At 36.9% G+C, this 15,105-nt stretch overlaps 1 protein-coding gene and 1 pseudogene across 1 annotated transcript in view; both read right to left on the reverse strand.

Annotated features, from left to right (window-relative positions):
* The window catches only part of LOC102112051 (pro-neuregulin-3, membrane-bound isoform), a 340,969-nt gene that overhangs the window by 199,642 nt on the left and 126,222 nt on the right, over positions 1-15,105 (reverse strand). Inside the window, exon 2 of the mRNA XM_005520469.2 lies at positions 995-1,124. The gene's annotated coding sequence lies outside the window, so the exon portion shown is untranslated. The remainder of the gene's footprint in view (positions 1-994; positions 1,125-15,105) is intronic.
* LOC148183767 (pro-neuregulin-3, membrane-bound isoform-like) overlaps positions 991-15,105 on the reverse strand; it is a 140,882-nt pseudogene continuing 126,767 nt past the window's right edge.

Below are 15,105 nucleotides of genomic sequence, written 5' to 3' on the forward strand. Positions count from 1 at the left end.
TTTTTAAGCCATGTGACTTTGCAACTTTTTTCTTTTCTACTTTTATTGGGACTTAGCAGCTCAAATTCCAAATCCTTCAGGAAATCTTCTGTCCTCTGACACTTTTTATTATTTATGTTAGAATTCTCCACACATTTAGATCTTCAGATCAGAACTTGGGCACATGAGTGTCTCAGATACACCTTTTGTATGCCATGCACAGTATCTTATGAGTAAATTACATCACAAGCAGTGCAAAATGAAAATCCATTCTTCTGTTTAAAAGATTGCTTAAATAATTTGGGGGTCTGGTGGGTATGTGTGTTAAAATCCTCATCTTTAGGAAGATATTGCAGAATTCCTTCTCCATATGACTCCTTTTTACTGGCCTCTATGACATACTACTACTACTAATAATAACAATAATAGATCTGGGTTTCTTTTCTGGTATTCTTTACAATACACTCAAGATGGCCTTGCATAATAGCAGAAGTTCAGGGGTATAAAAGTGTACAACAGCTATAGAGCAGATTCAAATGGCTATCTTAGTCCATTTTACCTTTCAGTAATTAAACTTAAAAAACCTCTAATTCTTAAAACTACTAGCCTTTCCTCTCTCTCAATTAACAGTACATACAGCTATTTTCTAATACTCTAGCTGGAGTGCCCAAAATAAAGGAATGCTTCTGGTATGTAGGGATGTATAGGACTTTAATATGTAAAAAAGGCAACAAAATGAAACATTAATCCTTGCATGTTTGTATGATTAGAAAATATAATATTGAAGATTTTTCTTATCTATGGAAAGATCAAAATGTTGCTTCTTGTATTTACATATTTCTACATATGATTATCACAGACTATTAAAAAAAAGCCACCAGCTGTGAGGCATGCAGTCGAGTGAGAGAAAAACATTCCACTGCTCTCCAGCATTCTGAGTGTTTATGGTTTTTTCTTTTAATGCTTCCTCCCTCAGCCAGAAGACTTGTCTGGCACTTGCTGGCAGGTGACTTACCGGCAGTGTTTGTGGGATCCCGTTAGGGTTTCGATCACAAAGCATTCCCCTTCGTTGAGACAATATGCAAGGTCCTTGTCTTTGCATGGCTTAAAGTGCTCAGATCGCTCCGTGGAATACGTTGTAGTGTCTGAGGAGACAGCAAGGAAAGGAGAGAAATGCTGTAAGGATAAATATTGGATGTTCCTACAGTACATGTCAAATAAATTTGATCATCCTGGTCTCAGTAACATCAAACCCAGAGGAAAAGAAATGAAAAGCACAGGGAATGTGAACCTCTGTTTGACTGCAGCATTATTTGCAATCAGGTTTCTTAGAAGAGTCACAAGAAACACCTGCAGAAAAGCAAACCAGACTGGAGCAAAGTTGGAGTATAGTCTCAACCACTTCCAATTCCCAAGGTTTCCCTGCTAAAATGTAACAACACTTACTTTGTGTCCTTTAACCAGAACAATATTTCCATATTTACTACAACAAAATATGGTTCAAAATAAGATACAATTTTTTTTTCATAAAAACCAAGCAAAAGTAGTTAATGCAGTGTAAATTTTAAAAAGAATACAAAAATAAAACCCACTACAGTGAAAGAGAAAAGCCAAATACCCAAGGCCAGCACTAATTTGATTTACCAGTCACAAAAAACCAGCCTAAGAATCAAACACAAGCAATGTACCAGAGATTGTGTCATTTCACAATCACCTGTAGGTGTATATAAATCCACTCCATAAACACAGTTAAAGGCCTAACAGCCTACAGATTACAGGCAGAACTGTTGGCTGCACCTTTGGAATATTTAATTAGATAATTAGATTTGGAATAGACTGACAGTATGTCAGGGTGAACTATCATTCCTGTCTTTTAATAAATCTCTTTAACCTTTCCAATCCAGTTAGATTAATCAACAATAAAGTGAAATTTTCAGAGGAAGATGCCTGACTGACACATATTTTAATTTTCTTCACTACGACAAGGTTTTTGTCTAATGAAGTGTGATTTTCAAAATAGACTATGATTCCCACAGAGCCATAGTTTAATCTTCATATTCAATCTTAATTCAAAAAGTTTAAATTCCTAATCACTTTGCAGGACCAGATATATACTGAAATAGTAAGAGAACATTTCACTGTATGCCATACAGCCTATCACAAAATATTAAGTTGTCTGCTATCAAATAAATTAAGCAGTGCTTAATAGACATAGAACCTTGCAAACTCAAAGTTTTGCAAACACTTTAACCTGGCTTTGCTCATAACTCCATACAAGGTAAATATCCACCAAACTGACACCAAAGTTGAAAACCAAAATACCGAATCACAAGACAACTGTAACTAGAGTACTGCAAGAAAATTCAGATAATCCCAAACAGTTGTCCAAGTAACTTTTTTTGTTCTCAGGATATTAAGAAAAAACCCACCTCTACAAGTTTTCCTTATATGCAGACTAAATGACAGAAGATGAATAAAACACATTTGAAAATAATAAGAAAATCCACACCCTATTCTTTGTATGCAACACTTTTTTTATTTTTCCTCTCCAGAGAGCAAATGTTGTAGTTTAGTGTTCTCAGTGGAGAGAAGAAAAAATCCTGGGAATAAACTCTAACAGTCTTACCTCAAATGTTTTTACAGATTCAGAACAAAAGGCCATGCCACTGTCCCCAGTAGCAGCACTTAGAAAAAAGATGCAGGCTAAATAGAAACTATGTTTTTAATGATTGCAAGCAAACCCTGAACTGAAATGTATCAAGTTGAATTTTGGAGACAATACAAGATGTTATATAGATGCAAACAGTGACTAGCATCTCACTGTTGACATGTCAAGAATGATCAGCTTTAATGTAAAAAAAAAAAATAATCCTCACATAGAAAAGAGGTATCCCAGGTACTTTTTAAAGTCAGTTTTACCCAGGACCACTAAAATGACCATTTAAAACTTAATTAGGCAAAAAAAATAACTATAAACCTGAGTAACCAGTTATAACTGGTAACATTATTTGGAAGCATTCCTGATAAGTACAAAATGTAAGTAAAACTGTTTAATGAGCAGAAACTCAGCTTGATCCAGCTTTAGGGAACAGAACACTTGTATTTGTCAGCCTGCTCTGCAGAAACAATCTGTGCAAACACCTTTATGAAGGCAGCTGCAATACCCAGAGCAAAGGAATGGGAAGTGTTCCCAAAGGACAAGGGCAAAAGGAGGGAGATCGGCACCATCACAGAGCTGGGGCAGTGACGCAGTGAATTCTCAGAGCACGGCTTTTGAAGTGCAGGAGACTCCTCTTCTACCATAATTAAATCAAGAACACCTTGTCAAGGTCAGCATTTTAAAGTTTTAGATTGAATATATTCTTTAGAAGTTTTGTTCTGCTTTATTTTAATTATTCCTCTATTTAATATTAATCAACCCTTGTGTTTTATTTATAAATGTGCGTAAGTTGCAGTACTTCATTTTCTCCACTTGGACACAATCTCGAGTCTCAAGCTTTTCTTTTGTGTTTGGTCCCTCACCTTTCAAATTAAGTACAACAGTTGTAGGCAATGATGCTAGCAGCTCCTTATGGCAGCCTTGGACTGCACCCTTCATGTTGAAAACTACTCAAGAGTTGGTAATTGGGGTTTTTTGTTTGTTTGTTGTTTTTTTTTTTTAATAAATAATCTCATTAAAAGTCACTTTTCAATTGGAGTCTTTTGTGGTTTGGAATATTTGAGCAAGTCTAAGCAGATTGAGGCACAGGAACACTGTGTAGAGCTGAGCTGTGCACAGATCTCCCGGCTGCAGAGATCAGGTGCTGGAGCTCAAAGGTCATCCACCAAAATTCCAAAGCTGGGCCACTAACTGACATCCTCAGTATCCCTGGGGCTGCTGGGTACTTCCTGCTGGAGATAACTCACATATCCCACACATGAGTTTCATGAAAGTCACAATCCTGCTCTTATTTTATGTTGCATTCACAAACTCTGCTACAGCTTCATTAAATATTGATAAAAACAAAACCTAAAAACTGGTTCTAAACATAACTGCAGAAAGTACAAACCAACAGAAAACACTGTAGAGACTATAGTTTTCCTGATTCTTTATCTAATAAAAAATAAATCCTATTGTCTCTTGTTTTATTTTACGCCTAACCAAATACTGAATTGACTTTTCCATGGTGGAATTGTCCTTCATAGCTTCAGAAGCCTGGTAAATAAACAACATTGTATTGTGATGTTTGACCCTTTTACTATTTTTTAAAAGAATTAATAAAACCTAGGAATTCAAAAAATTTAATAATCCAGCTCCTTAATTTATTTTTAGTGTTTGAATGTGGTTACAGTCCCAAACATTTATGAGCAACAGAGGGGAATTTCTGCGAAGCATTCAGATGTCCCTGAATTCAGAGCGTATTCCTTAAGGTATTTTTTCATTTTTTTAACTGCCATGTGTCCAGGTGTTTCATGCAAAAGCAGCGGGGTATATTGATTTCTGCTGGAATCCTTCCAACTAAGTTGGAATAAAAAAAAATATTTATAGGCATTCTTATTCTTTTCTCTTGCCTTACTGTATCAGCAAAGGTTTATGCATGACTCCCATATTCCAAAAATGGATGTATCACTGCCAACTCCCAGTTACTGTTTAATCAAATTAATTCCATTCACATTTCAAAGAAAGGCTTCAGAACTCTTACTTATAAACATGGAGTTGGTTTCTAAAAAAATTCAGTCTTTGGGACTGTTGAAAAAAATCAGTAGGAAGAATACAGATACTATTTTATTTCGTTTAGGTTTAAAACAGTCTAAAAAACTGTTATGAAGTTGTGTTCTTGTCTCATTAATAGATGTTATCGTATTTATACCAGTGCAGGATGGCTCATTATAGCTGATTTTCTGTGTGATCTTCAAGGCATGATATGGTTAGAAATAGCAAAATAGAAATGCTATTTGCTCCCTCAAGGCTACCACATTCAGTGTTTCCAGTAGTATGCCCTGATACTGATAAACCTGTAACCTCCAGGGAAAAATACAGGAAAAGAAAGCATGCAAGATTTAAAATATCCTGGGAAGCAGCAGCATTCAGAGCAGCTGCTTCTGCACAGATTGCAGCAGCAGCCATTCCCATCCATCACATCTGTCCTGCAGCATTCCAGCTTCAGAAATGGATTTTGCTGCTTACATCTGGAACAAAGCAAGTTTCCTCTGCTAGCTTTAAATGAAACCCACACTCCATGGCCCTCGCACTGTAAACAATTTTTTTCCAGGCAGACAACATTAGCTGCTGTAAGGAGAAAAATGACCCAGGAGAACAAGAGATGGGAAGGCCTTGTATGACTTTTGTGACCAGCAGACAGGCACCCAAACTCTGCAGCTACAGAGTCATTAACACAGGTAAGACAAATGCTTGGTGCATTTCCACCAAGGAATATTAAGACATGATTTATTTTAACACCAGAGCTCACACACTGAAAGACTTTTCAAAATGCTGCATATTATATTTATACCCATATACCACTGGGTATTACCAGCTTTACAGATTCAGTACCAACATGCAAACTGGCTTTTCCTTTATCTTTTTATCCATTTATAACTGATCATTCCCCATAGAACCAGCACTTACCGAGGCACTAAAAAAATCAAGATGCTTATTTTAAATCCTTCTTCCCATTTCTAAATGCATTGCAAAAAATTAGCCAGATACAAGTTACTGAATTTCCTCTGAAAATACAACTCTAGTTGTCAAAAAAATACCTTCTCAAGAAATCCCTACAACAAAATAATATATTTTTGATAACATATTCTTGTATCACTACTGCATTCCACAAAGAAGGCAGTCTAAAAAGTCAGTTAATAGCATATAGGGAGTTAAATTTTGTGTTCAGTGAAGTCAGTGCTAAAATATTTACAATGATTCAGTATAAGCAGAGTTCCCTGAAGTTCCTATAGGGTCATCTAGTGCTTCTCTCCTGATATCTCAGAATTATGTGTGGTAGCCCTAACTAGAAAGAGTCTTGAACAAAAAAAAATATGAATCTTACACACAGAATAGCTTATAAGTGATTTTGTTTACTCACCTACTGAACCTTAAAAACATAGAACCTAAAATTTTTATTGCTGTGCTTTCAGATGTGTCATGGTTTAGGAAGGGTATTTCCCTGTTCAGTGCTTGCCCTGTTCCCTCTCCAGTTAGAAACACAAAAGGCAAAAATCACAGGTCATGATAAGAGAGATTTGCTGGAAACAGTAGGAGAAAAGGAGAAAAGAAAGGGAACAGTACCAACAAGACTGATAACAAAATGTACCCAAAATAGGGAGATTTACATGTGAGATGTTCACCTAGGAAGATATTCATTAAGGTAGAAGGAAGGGAAAACACAAATATTTAGTATTTATTTTGATTTAGCCTTAGCTGATGGCAGCTCTTTCTTAAGTTGTTGATATTTACAAAGGAAACATCTAGACATAGCCATTTTTAATGTAAAGCAGAGATCTTTGCTTCATCAGTGCTACCTGAACAATAGCTGGCATTAGCCATGGACCTGCTGGAATAATTAAATTTAAAAATTCTAGTAAGAAATGATGAAAATTAAAAAAAGGAAAAAAAAAAAAAAAAGAAAACTTCAGGTTTATAAAATAATAACAGGCTTCTTGTTCTGAACTTACTTGAACTCTTTTGCATGTATTTATATATTATTAAAGCCAAAAGCTTAATTAAGAATAGAAAAAGGTTTTTTTTTGCATTTAGAGAGGCAGTTTTGTATAAACAAACAACAGAGTTCTGGATGGGGATTATTCAAAAAGCTACCCCTTAACCATTTCTGTGCCAGAGAAAAATTTATTTAATCCAATAACAGATTAGAAGCTTTGATCACATCATGATATAAAGCAAAGTTGTGCTATGGATAAGGGACTCACTGAAGCTTTTCTGTGATCTATTCTAGCTTATAGACTATTATTAAAATATTATTAAAATATTATAATATTTTATATTATATTATCTATATAATATAATTAAATATTTTCTATTATCCTTCAGATTTAAAGGAACAAATCAGTATAATCTAGCAACAAATTGACAAGGCAGCCAGTGCATGGAAACAAAGTCATTTACAGGTGCTGCCCTCCCATCAACCTGGGGGGAGCTGGAATTGTCATCAGAGACAGCCCCGGTGTCTTCCCTTTGCATTTCACTCTGAGGATTACATAAGAAAGCTCATGTGATACCAACTCAACCAGCACATTCCTCTGAAACATTTCTCTGTCCCTCCAAACCAGCACACCCTCAAACAAACTGCTTTTCTCACCAGAGCACAGCATCACACGCACAACTGCAGAGAAAACACAAAATGCTTCCTGAAGAAGATATTAGAGACAATCATCTCTCCAAAAATCACACATGCTCCCCTGTCAGCAACTCCTAAATTAATTCTTTAAGTGTGACCTTGATGTTCATATTGTCTAAATGTTTCTGCAGCTTGAAATCACTGTACAAGAATTATCTTGAAAAACATATGGAAGCATCTTCCAGTTACTAATGCGTTTTTAGAAAATATCATGTGTTATTTACTTTATGCAAAGAAATTTGAAATCTAAAATTAGCCCCTTACTTTCATGACTTAAGAAAAAAAATTAAACTAACCAAGCCTTAGTTCTAAAGGGAATGCACAAAAAGATGCCCACCTAATGCTCTGTCACAACAAACTCAAAAGCAGAGAAGGAAATAATGCCAGTATCGCTTTGAAACGTAATATGTAATCACATCTGTCAGAACTTAAGTACTGAACCCTAAACACCACTGAAATTCATCTCTGTATGGGCAATTTGCACATCAGGGCCTGCATTCTCCTGTGCTGCTCAGACTGAAGCCAGGGAAAGCTGAACAAATGGGAAATGACTCAGGAGTGAGCCCTGTGAGACACAAAACGTCAGAAATTCGGTGTCTAGGAGCCAAAGAAACAGAAGTGGCTAAGACTCTGAAAGGTTTTAGAGTTCAAAGTGAAGAATTATTCCAAAACTGAGTTATGACAGTTCTGATAGGCTCTCTAGGTGCAAGTGCTTTTGTCAATCAAATGCATTCACTTAGCCTTCAGTGGGACTTATTAATTAACCTAGAAGAAGCTGATAGAGGAAATCAGTGGAGATGCAGCACTTAGAGATTGTGCCAGAAGCGGATCCATCACCCACACCAGGGCTTCTCTCTTCTTTGACCCCTGCAGTCCCACCCACCCCTGCTCCTGACATCTCTGGAGACATCAAAAGAGACTGGATGGCACCAGTGCACCAGAAAAGGGGCATTCTCTTGAGGATATAAAAATGGCTCTAGGAAATGATCTCAAATAGATGGAGAAACTGAAATACTGTTAAATTAAGTGACTCTGGAGCATAAAAGCAAAACAGTAAATTAATTTAAAAAACAAAATAAAATCTTTTTTAATATTTTTAAAAAATATTTTTCAAGAGGTGCAAGCAAAATTTAGGAGGGACACCCTGAAACAGAAATTTTTGTGTAGGTTAAAAGAGGCTAGAAGAAAAGAGGTATAGCACACATCTGTGATATCTGCAATCACCAGCACTCTAAAATAATAAAAAGAATAAAAAAAGAACAAGCAAAATTTTACCTTTGAAATCTAGTGAATCAAATCAAGAAAAAGAAAATACAAAAAACTAAATGACCTAAATAATTCAGTACTGCTACAACATGAGTACAAAAGTGGTGTTACAATTATCGTTAAACGTAGTAAAAAGCCCAATTACCAGTCCTCCAAATCTTTTTATTTCTTATATCACAGCTGTCTTCTTTCTCCCTCTGCCTGTGAAACACTGAGTGGGGGTGGGAGTTTAGATGCAAGGACCAGAGGAGAGTAAGAGAATGACAGAAATCTTAGATCTGGAAGGCAAATATCTCTGTTTAGAACATACAGGGGATTTAGCTTGCCCAGCTCTTGCTAAAGAAACGCTACAATTGATAAAGTCTCATCACTAATGGTAGCTGGCAAGTGTCCTCGCTGAGCAGCAACACCTTGTCAATCCCAGATCTGTAACAATCTGTATCTGCACATCTTTACACACTATGGTATGGGACAGTTCTTCTGGAAACAGAGTACTGCGTCATTTTATACATTTATACAGTGCTGACAAGGCTGGGCTGCCTGGGCCTGATCTATGCTCTGAGGTTTATAGTTTTTCTGGATCATTTACCATTTCCTTAAAGTTGTACAGGGACTACCCAGCACTGTGTTTTCAATGTTTAATAAATCACTTCTTACAGCCACCGTCAAGGTACTGTAGGCTTAGAGGGAGATACCTAATGGGATGAAGAAATTCTTCTAGTTATATGGGGAAACACTTAATGCTTTAATGCAAAAATACTAATTATCAAAAAGATGAGAGAAGGTTGTCTGACTGGCAGTGATGCTCTTTCTCCAAGGAATTGAAATAGGTCAAACAGTACATTGACTAGAAACAAGGGAAATAAAAAAAGCTATTTTAACTCTAAGCTTCTGCATATTTCCAAGGCATGCAATCTAAAATTTATTCATTACTTCATTTATAATTCTGACATCCTTGTTGTGTGGACATGCAAAGACAGGCTATGAAACATTAACATTAATCTCCACATCTCCTTTCATAAAGAAACCCATATATTCTACATTATGCTCTATTTTTTAAATCTCATTTCCTCACTTTATTTCTTTTAATTCAGTCTTCCAGAACAGAAAGGAGATGGGCATGAGAAAGCAAAGTGTCTTTGCAACAGCTCCCTCATTCTGCACTGCTCTGTCCTTGTGTATGGATTACCTCACAGGATTTCTTTTATTCTCTTTCTCAGGTAAGGAGAACAATTTCCCATCTGTTTTTGACGTGGCACTGTCAGTTCACACACTGCAAATCCCCTTGTCTTTACTACCAGCACACAGCAACAAACTGCTCAGCTTTATTGGCCGGCATTTTCCAGTGCCAGTAATTAGGTAAATCACATACAGCTTTTTAATTTACACACACACTGCTTCAGCACAGCCAAGAGTCAGTCAACCGTGGTAAGGAAGCGCTAGATAATGAGGTTCTCAGTGGGCTGCTACAGCTTCAGAAATCAGACTGGAGTCAACAAAACCCAGGTTGGGCTGAGTTTGACCAGAGACGTCCAAGGTAAATACTCTGCAATATTTCGCAGAATAATACAAACATGATTTTTTCTATTTCAGGAATTCTTGGCCTTTGACTTGCATTCAAATCACACATCCCCCCTCTGATGTTCAATTTAACACAGAATTATGAGTTTGACATTCTTGTCATCCATCTAAGTCATCACCTATTAAGTAAAATAGATTTTGATGCTGCATTTCCTGCAACTGAAAATATTATGTTGGTACAAAAGTTTAAAAATTGAAACTTCTTGGCTGGTTGCTTAATATTAAAGAAGACACAGCCTTAAAGCAACAAATGAGTACACATTTTCTTGTTAGTGGTAAAGCAAGGAGCAAAGGGAAGACAAGGAGTGTGGGACTGTAAGACAGGTGCTTTCATGAAGACAGAGTATAATGCTCTCTGAAATTTCTCTTGGGACCATCACCAGTACAAGCACTATTCTGTTGGGGCTCCTGGTTTTCACCTCAGTCTTCACAAGCCACAACACTGTAAAGCTGAATTTGGAAGCACATAAATGCTCCTACATCCAATGTGCTCTACAGTTCTAATTTTATAACCTGTCACCATACTCACCCTGAGCAAAGTATCATAGCATCTTTCATGTTACCAACTAAGTGCTTGATTACAGAGTTTCAGGAGATGTAATTATTAGTTAAAATCTGCATCTCCCATTTCAGTGTATTTAATTCATTCGTTTTAGCATCAAATTAAAAGTTAATATGTATTTTCTTCCCATGTGGAGGTTGTTTAGAGGATGGCTCACTGGCAGGTAAGGGAAACATGCACACAGCTCTTTTATATAATGCCACCAAGAAGATTATGAAGCATCAGAAACTTAACTAACACCAAAGCTAGCCACAAAAAGGAAGTCTAACCTATTTGTCTTCCACATTTAATAATCTCTACAGCAGTTATGTCCTTCCACAACCATCAAGAGAGTACATATAATTCAGTCTTTTAATAGCGACAACAAGCTAGTAAATAAGTCATTGTCCCTCTTCTCTATGTCTTTCAAGTTCTTCCAACTCCGAGACCTGAGCACCAGTAGCACACAAAGCACTCAAGCCTTAGCATCTGCATTTATTCAGTGACTCATAAAAATATCTAACACCCCACCATCTACCCCTTTTCCAGTAGTTCCCTCCTTGTTGCACACACCGAGCCTAAAGCACTGCACGCACGCAGCAAGGCAAAGTCAGCACTGACTGCCACTGAGCTCTGGTCACCATCAGCCACAGAACTCCCCTGTCACTGCCAGGCACCTCTGGGCTGACACAGCGGCACCCTGACGTGCATCTCACCAGCAATTCCAGCTGCCACAGCTTTCTGGACATTGTAGCACTCCTCCTTAATCATTTCTGAGTGACTGAAGCATCACTGCAGGCAAGCAGTAAACATACCCTGCTTTTTTCAGTAAAATCCGCTAGTTTTGGTGTGAGTTATGGTTTCTTGGTTTTACATAACTGAATCAGCCTGTACAGTGCATCCTTCAACAAAATAGTTGTGAAAGCTATGATTAATAACATTCCAGTAATTACTTAATTCCACTGAAAATCATGAAGAAAAAAACTCATCCTTGGTAACTAAGAATTTAAAACTCCTCAAAAACACTCAGGTTAATTTTCTATTCATTAATAACTAAAAGTTTGTAGTTCTTATGCTTTGCCTTCCCATCTTTAAACTTTTTTTAGGAAAACTATCATATATGCTTTTAAACTAGAGCTTACAAAAAACCAAACCAATGCAGAAAATCCTACCAACCCTCTAATTTTATGTACCTGAGAAAGCAGTGTAATTGGGGGATAAATAAATTCAATGGTCAGTTTTCCCCTCCAATGCTGCACAAACTCATGAGGTCTGCAGGGTGGGCTTCTGGCAGTGTAAATTCAATGTTACACAAACCTCAATCTCCACACTTTAAGTTACAACAAAAACAGCATGACAGAACAAAGCCACCACTACTTGACTGTTAAAAAGGATAAAGGCAATGTTAAAATAGCATCCACAAATTTGGGCTGTAGCAACATTTTATGATATTCGCTATTTTCCCCTCTTTCACATTAGGAAAGTAGAAGAATGAAACATCTGTAGCAGCTTTTCTTCTTGCTCTGAGAAGCAATAAGATGCTTTCTCACCCTTCAGTCCTCTCCACTCCACAATTAATTGATTTAGATAATACAGACTAAGCACAATTGTAGCATTCATCTTGCAAAAAAACTAGCCTCGAAATAGAAAACACTCCTCAGCTTCCCTGAATCAAATCCATGTTAACCTAAGTTATCTACCAGTGTTAGGTAGCAGAGAACATGAAATTTCACATACTGAAGTTGCATCCTTGTTTCATTACTCAGATAAAGCCAGTATATAATTGAAACTGAAATATCTCCTACCTTTACCCATGAGAAATTTGGGCAATATCACAAGCACTTTGTGGCTGACTGTACCGGTTTGATGGTCGCAAAGCAGTCAGCTTTGCACTGCTAAACAAAACAGCTTGAGGTTCAACAAATCAGCAGTGTTGGCATCTGATATAGCTCAAGTAAGGGGGAGGAGAGTCATTGCGAGATGTCACTGACAACTTCATTTCCACTTCTGTGCAAATTAAATGTAGGCTGGGGCACAGAAATGGAACATAATTAGACATAAAAAGTAGGACTGCAGGCTCTGGTTGACTGAAGATACTAGTACAGAAAAGAAAAAGCCAATTAAACCAGTAGTTTAACTCACAAACTGCAGCATTAACAATCCTAATAGAACTACAAAACAACAACCACAGAAGTCCAGTTCTGGAAATGCAACACTGAGCACCTCCAATGGCAGCCTAATTCCATTTTAAAATCTCTCCACTGGAAAATGCATCACATACGCTGCTCTAGTGCCACCACATTGGAGAAAAACACATATACAAGCAACAGATGTGATCACTGAAATATGAGAGTACAATATGAGCAATTAACAACTGGGTGAGAAAAGATAACAGGAAAACTGCATTATCCTCTTCTGACGGCTTCTAATTTTTAAAGCAGCTATAAACAACAACTGAATAGCTGTTCTAACTTAGACCACTTATGCATCTTTCAACCTGCTAACCAGAATAATAAGCACACTATTTCACAATCATTATTTTGTTAGGCCATTTTAATGACATTTTATAACTAGTAGGAGATTTATTGTCTACTCAGAAGCTGCCCACTAGGCAGCAAACTTATCACTACTGCAGCTGCCTCTGAATTTGTCATGTTACAAAGCTGACTCAGACAGTGATTTCGTGCCAGAAGATCTTTGGCAGCAGCAGCAGTAAAAATCCTAGTAATATCCTCTGGAAAGCACAACTGCTACTCTTGGAAGGGTGGAAGAGACCAAGAAAAGAAATCAGCTGATAAATCAGATAAGCTAGTTTCAAAATGCTTCAGTAATCACTGTCAGAAGTTCACAGGAGATGAACCCTATCACTAATAAATTCTTCTAAAAGATCCCATTTCAGGTTTGTGCAAAGAAGTTCAGGCAGAAATACTCTTTACAGTATTTTGCCCCCTCCTATTCCAATGAATGGTTAGTTTCTCCAGTCATATTGCTTTTTAAATTATTCTCATGTAATGTTGCCCAGGTCATACCAATATGTACATATATACTTAAATATGTGAGGCTTTAAATAATGGGCTAAGTGGATTGCAACAGTGGTTCTTGACACAAATAGTTCATCCAGTTTATCCAGGTTCAATTTCAGTGCTTAACTGGGAGAGCCACGAGACAATTGTCTGCTCACATGGAGATGTACTTGCTTCTTAGCCATTCCTAAAAAACCATAAAGATCATTTCCTTTACAATCTACCCTACTGTTCTCCTAAATAAATCTTCCCAGAGCAAAGATTGCTTTATTGGTACAAGTTCTGACAAAGGATACCAGGAAAGGAAGTAGAATGAGGACCTGAGTAAAAAAATAAGGAAGGAAGAATAAAACAATCAATCCATCAGGTGCTAAAGCATAATTTCTCCAAATACAAATTACATAGGCTGGGGTCAAAAAATACAAGGCAGGAGAAGGAAAGTGAAAAAAAACCAACTAACAAACAAAAATGCTAGAAATTCAGGATATCGAGAAAGTTCAACAAAATCTCACACAAACAGCTTCAGGTCCCTTCAGGACAAACACTGAGAATTACAAAAAAAAACCCCTAATAGCTATCTCTACGTAAGACTACATTTTACATAGCTGAGATGTAACTTGGATGAACTCAAGGCTGAAGAAGTACCACTCATTAAACAGTGAGGTACTTTGAGTTCATATATAGCAGGTATGGTATGTTGCTAATAATCTGGTAATTATTTACTTATTTTATCTATTAATTTCACAATTCAGTTGGAACTTTTATTTAACCTGCTTTAAACTGGGGTTTAAGCATAATACTGCTTCTTTTCCACTTAGACCAACATTAAACCAAAGTTACTGACATCACTTCTTAAAAAGGGGAAAGCCCCTAACATCTAACCAAACATCTAAGCCTGGTTTGGAAGAACTCATTCAGATTGAAATTACAAGATAGCTCCTTTTGAATCTGGGATATTTTTTTTGATTTTTTTTTTTTTTCTTTAAAAGAGTTATTTTTACACTGCTTCAGCTTTCAATTTGTTTTTGCCAACAGTAAATTTAGACTGAGTGCTCTAAAAAGCAATGGAAAATGTGTGATGGTTTGGACCTAATTAAATTCTGAGCAGAAGCATGGAAAACTTGGGGGCAGGGGAAAGCACACAATCAGAAGTTCTCTACCATACAAAGTGGAAATCCTTGGCTTCAGTCATGGCTAGGCTGAATTAGCCATATTTTGCACAGGGAAAGGCCTCATAAATTAAAAGGTTATTTAAACAGATCCCATGCCAGCACCCTTGAATAGGCACTGGCACATAGAAGAAAGACATACACCCACCATCTAGGAGAAGGAGAGAGTCAGAATTTCTTTCCTTGAAGCTGATCTCATTTTTGCTGCAACAGCG

The sequence above is a fragment of the Pseudopodoces humilis genome, chromosome 9 (genome assembly GCF_049639895.1).
Source record: "Pseudopodoces humilis isolate 2021_Gansu_Grassland_sample_001 chromosome 9, ASM4963989v1, whole genome shotgun sequence".
Taxonomy (NCBI): domain Eukaryota; kingdom Metazoa; phylum Chordata; class Aves; order Passeriformes; family Paridae; genus Pseudopodoces; species Pseudopodoces humilis.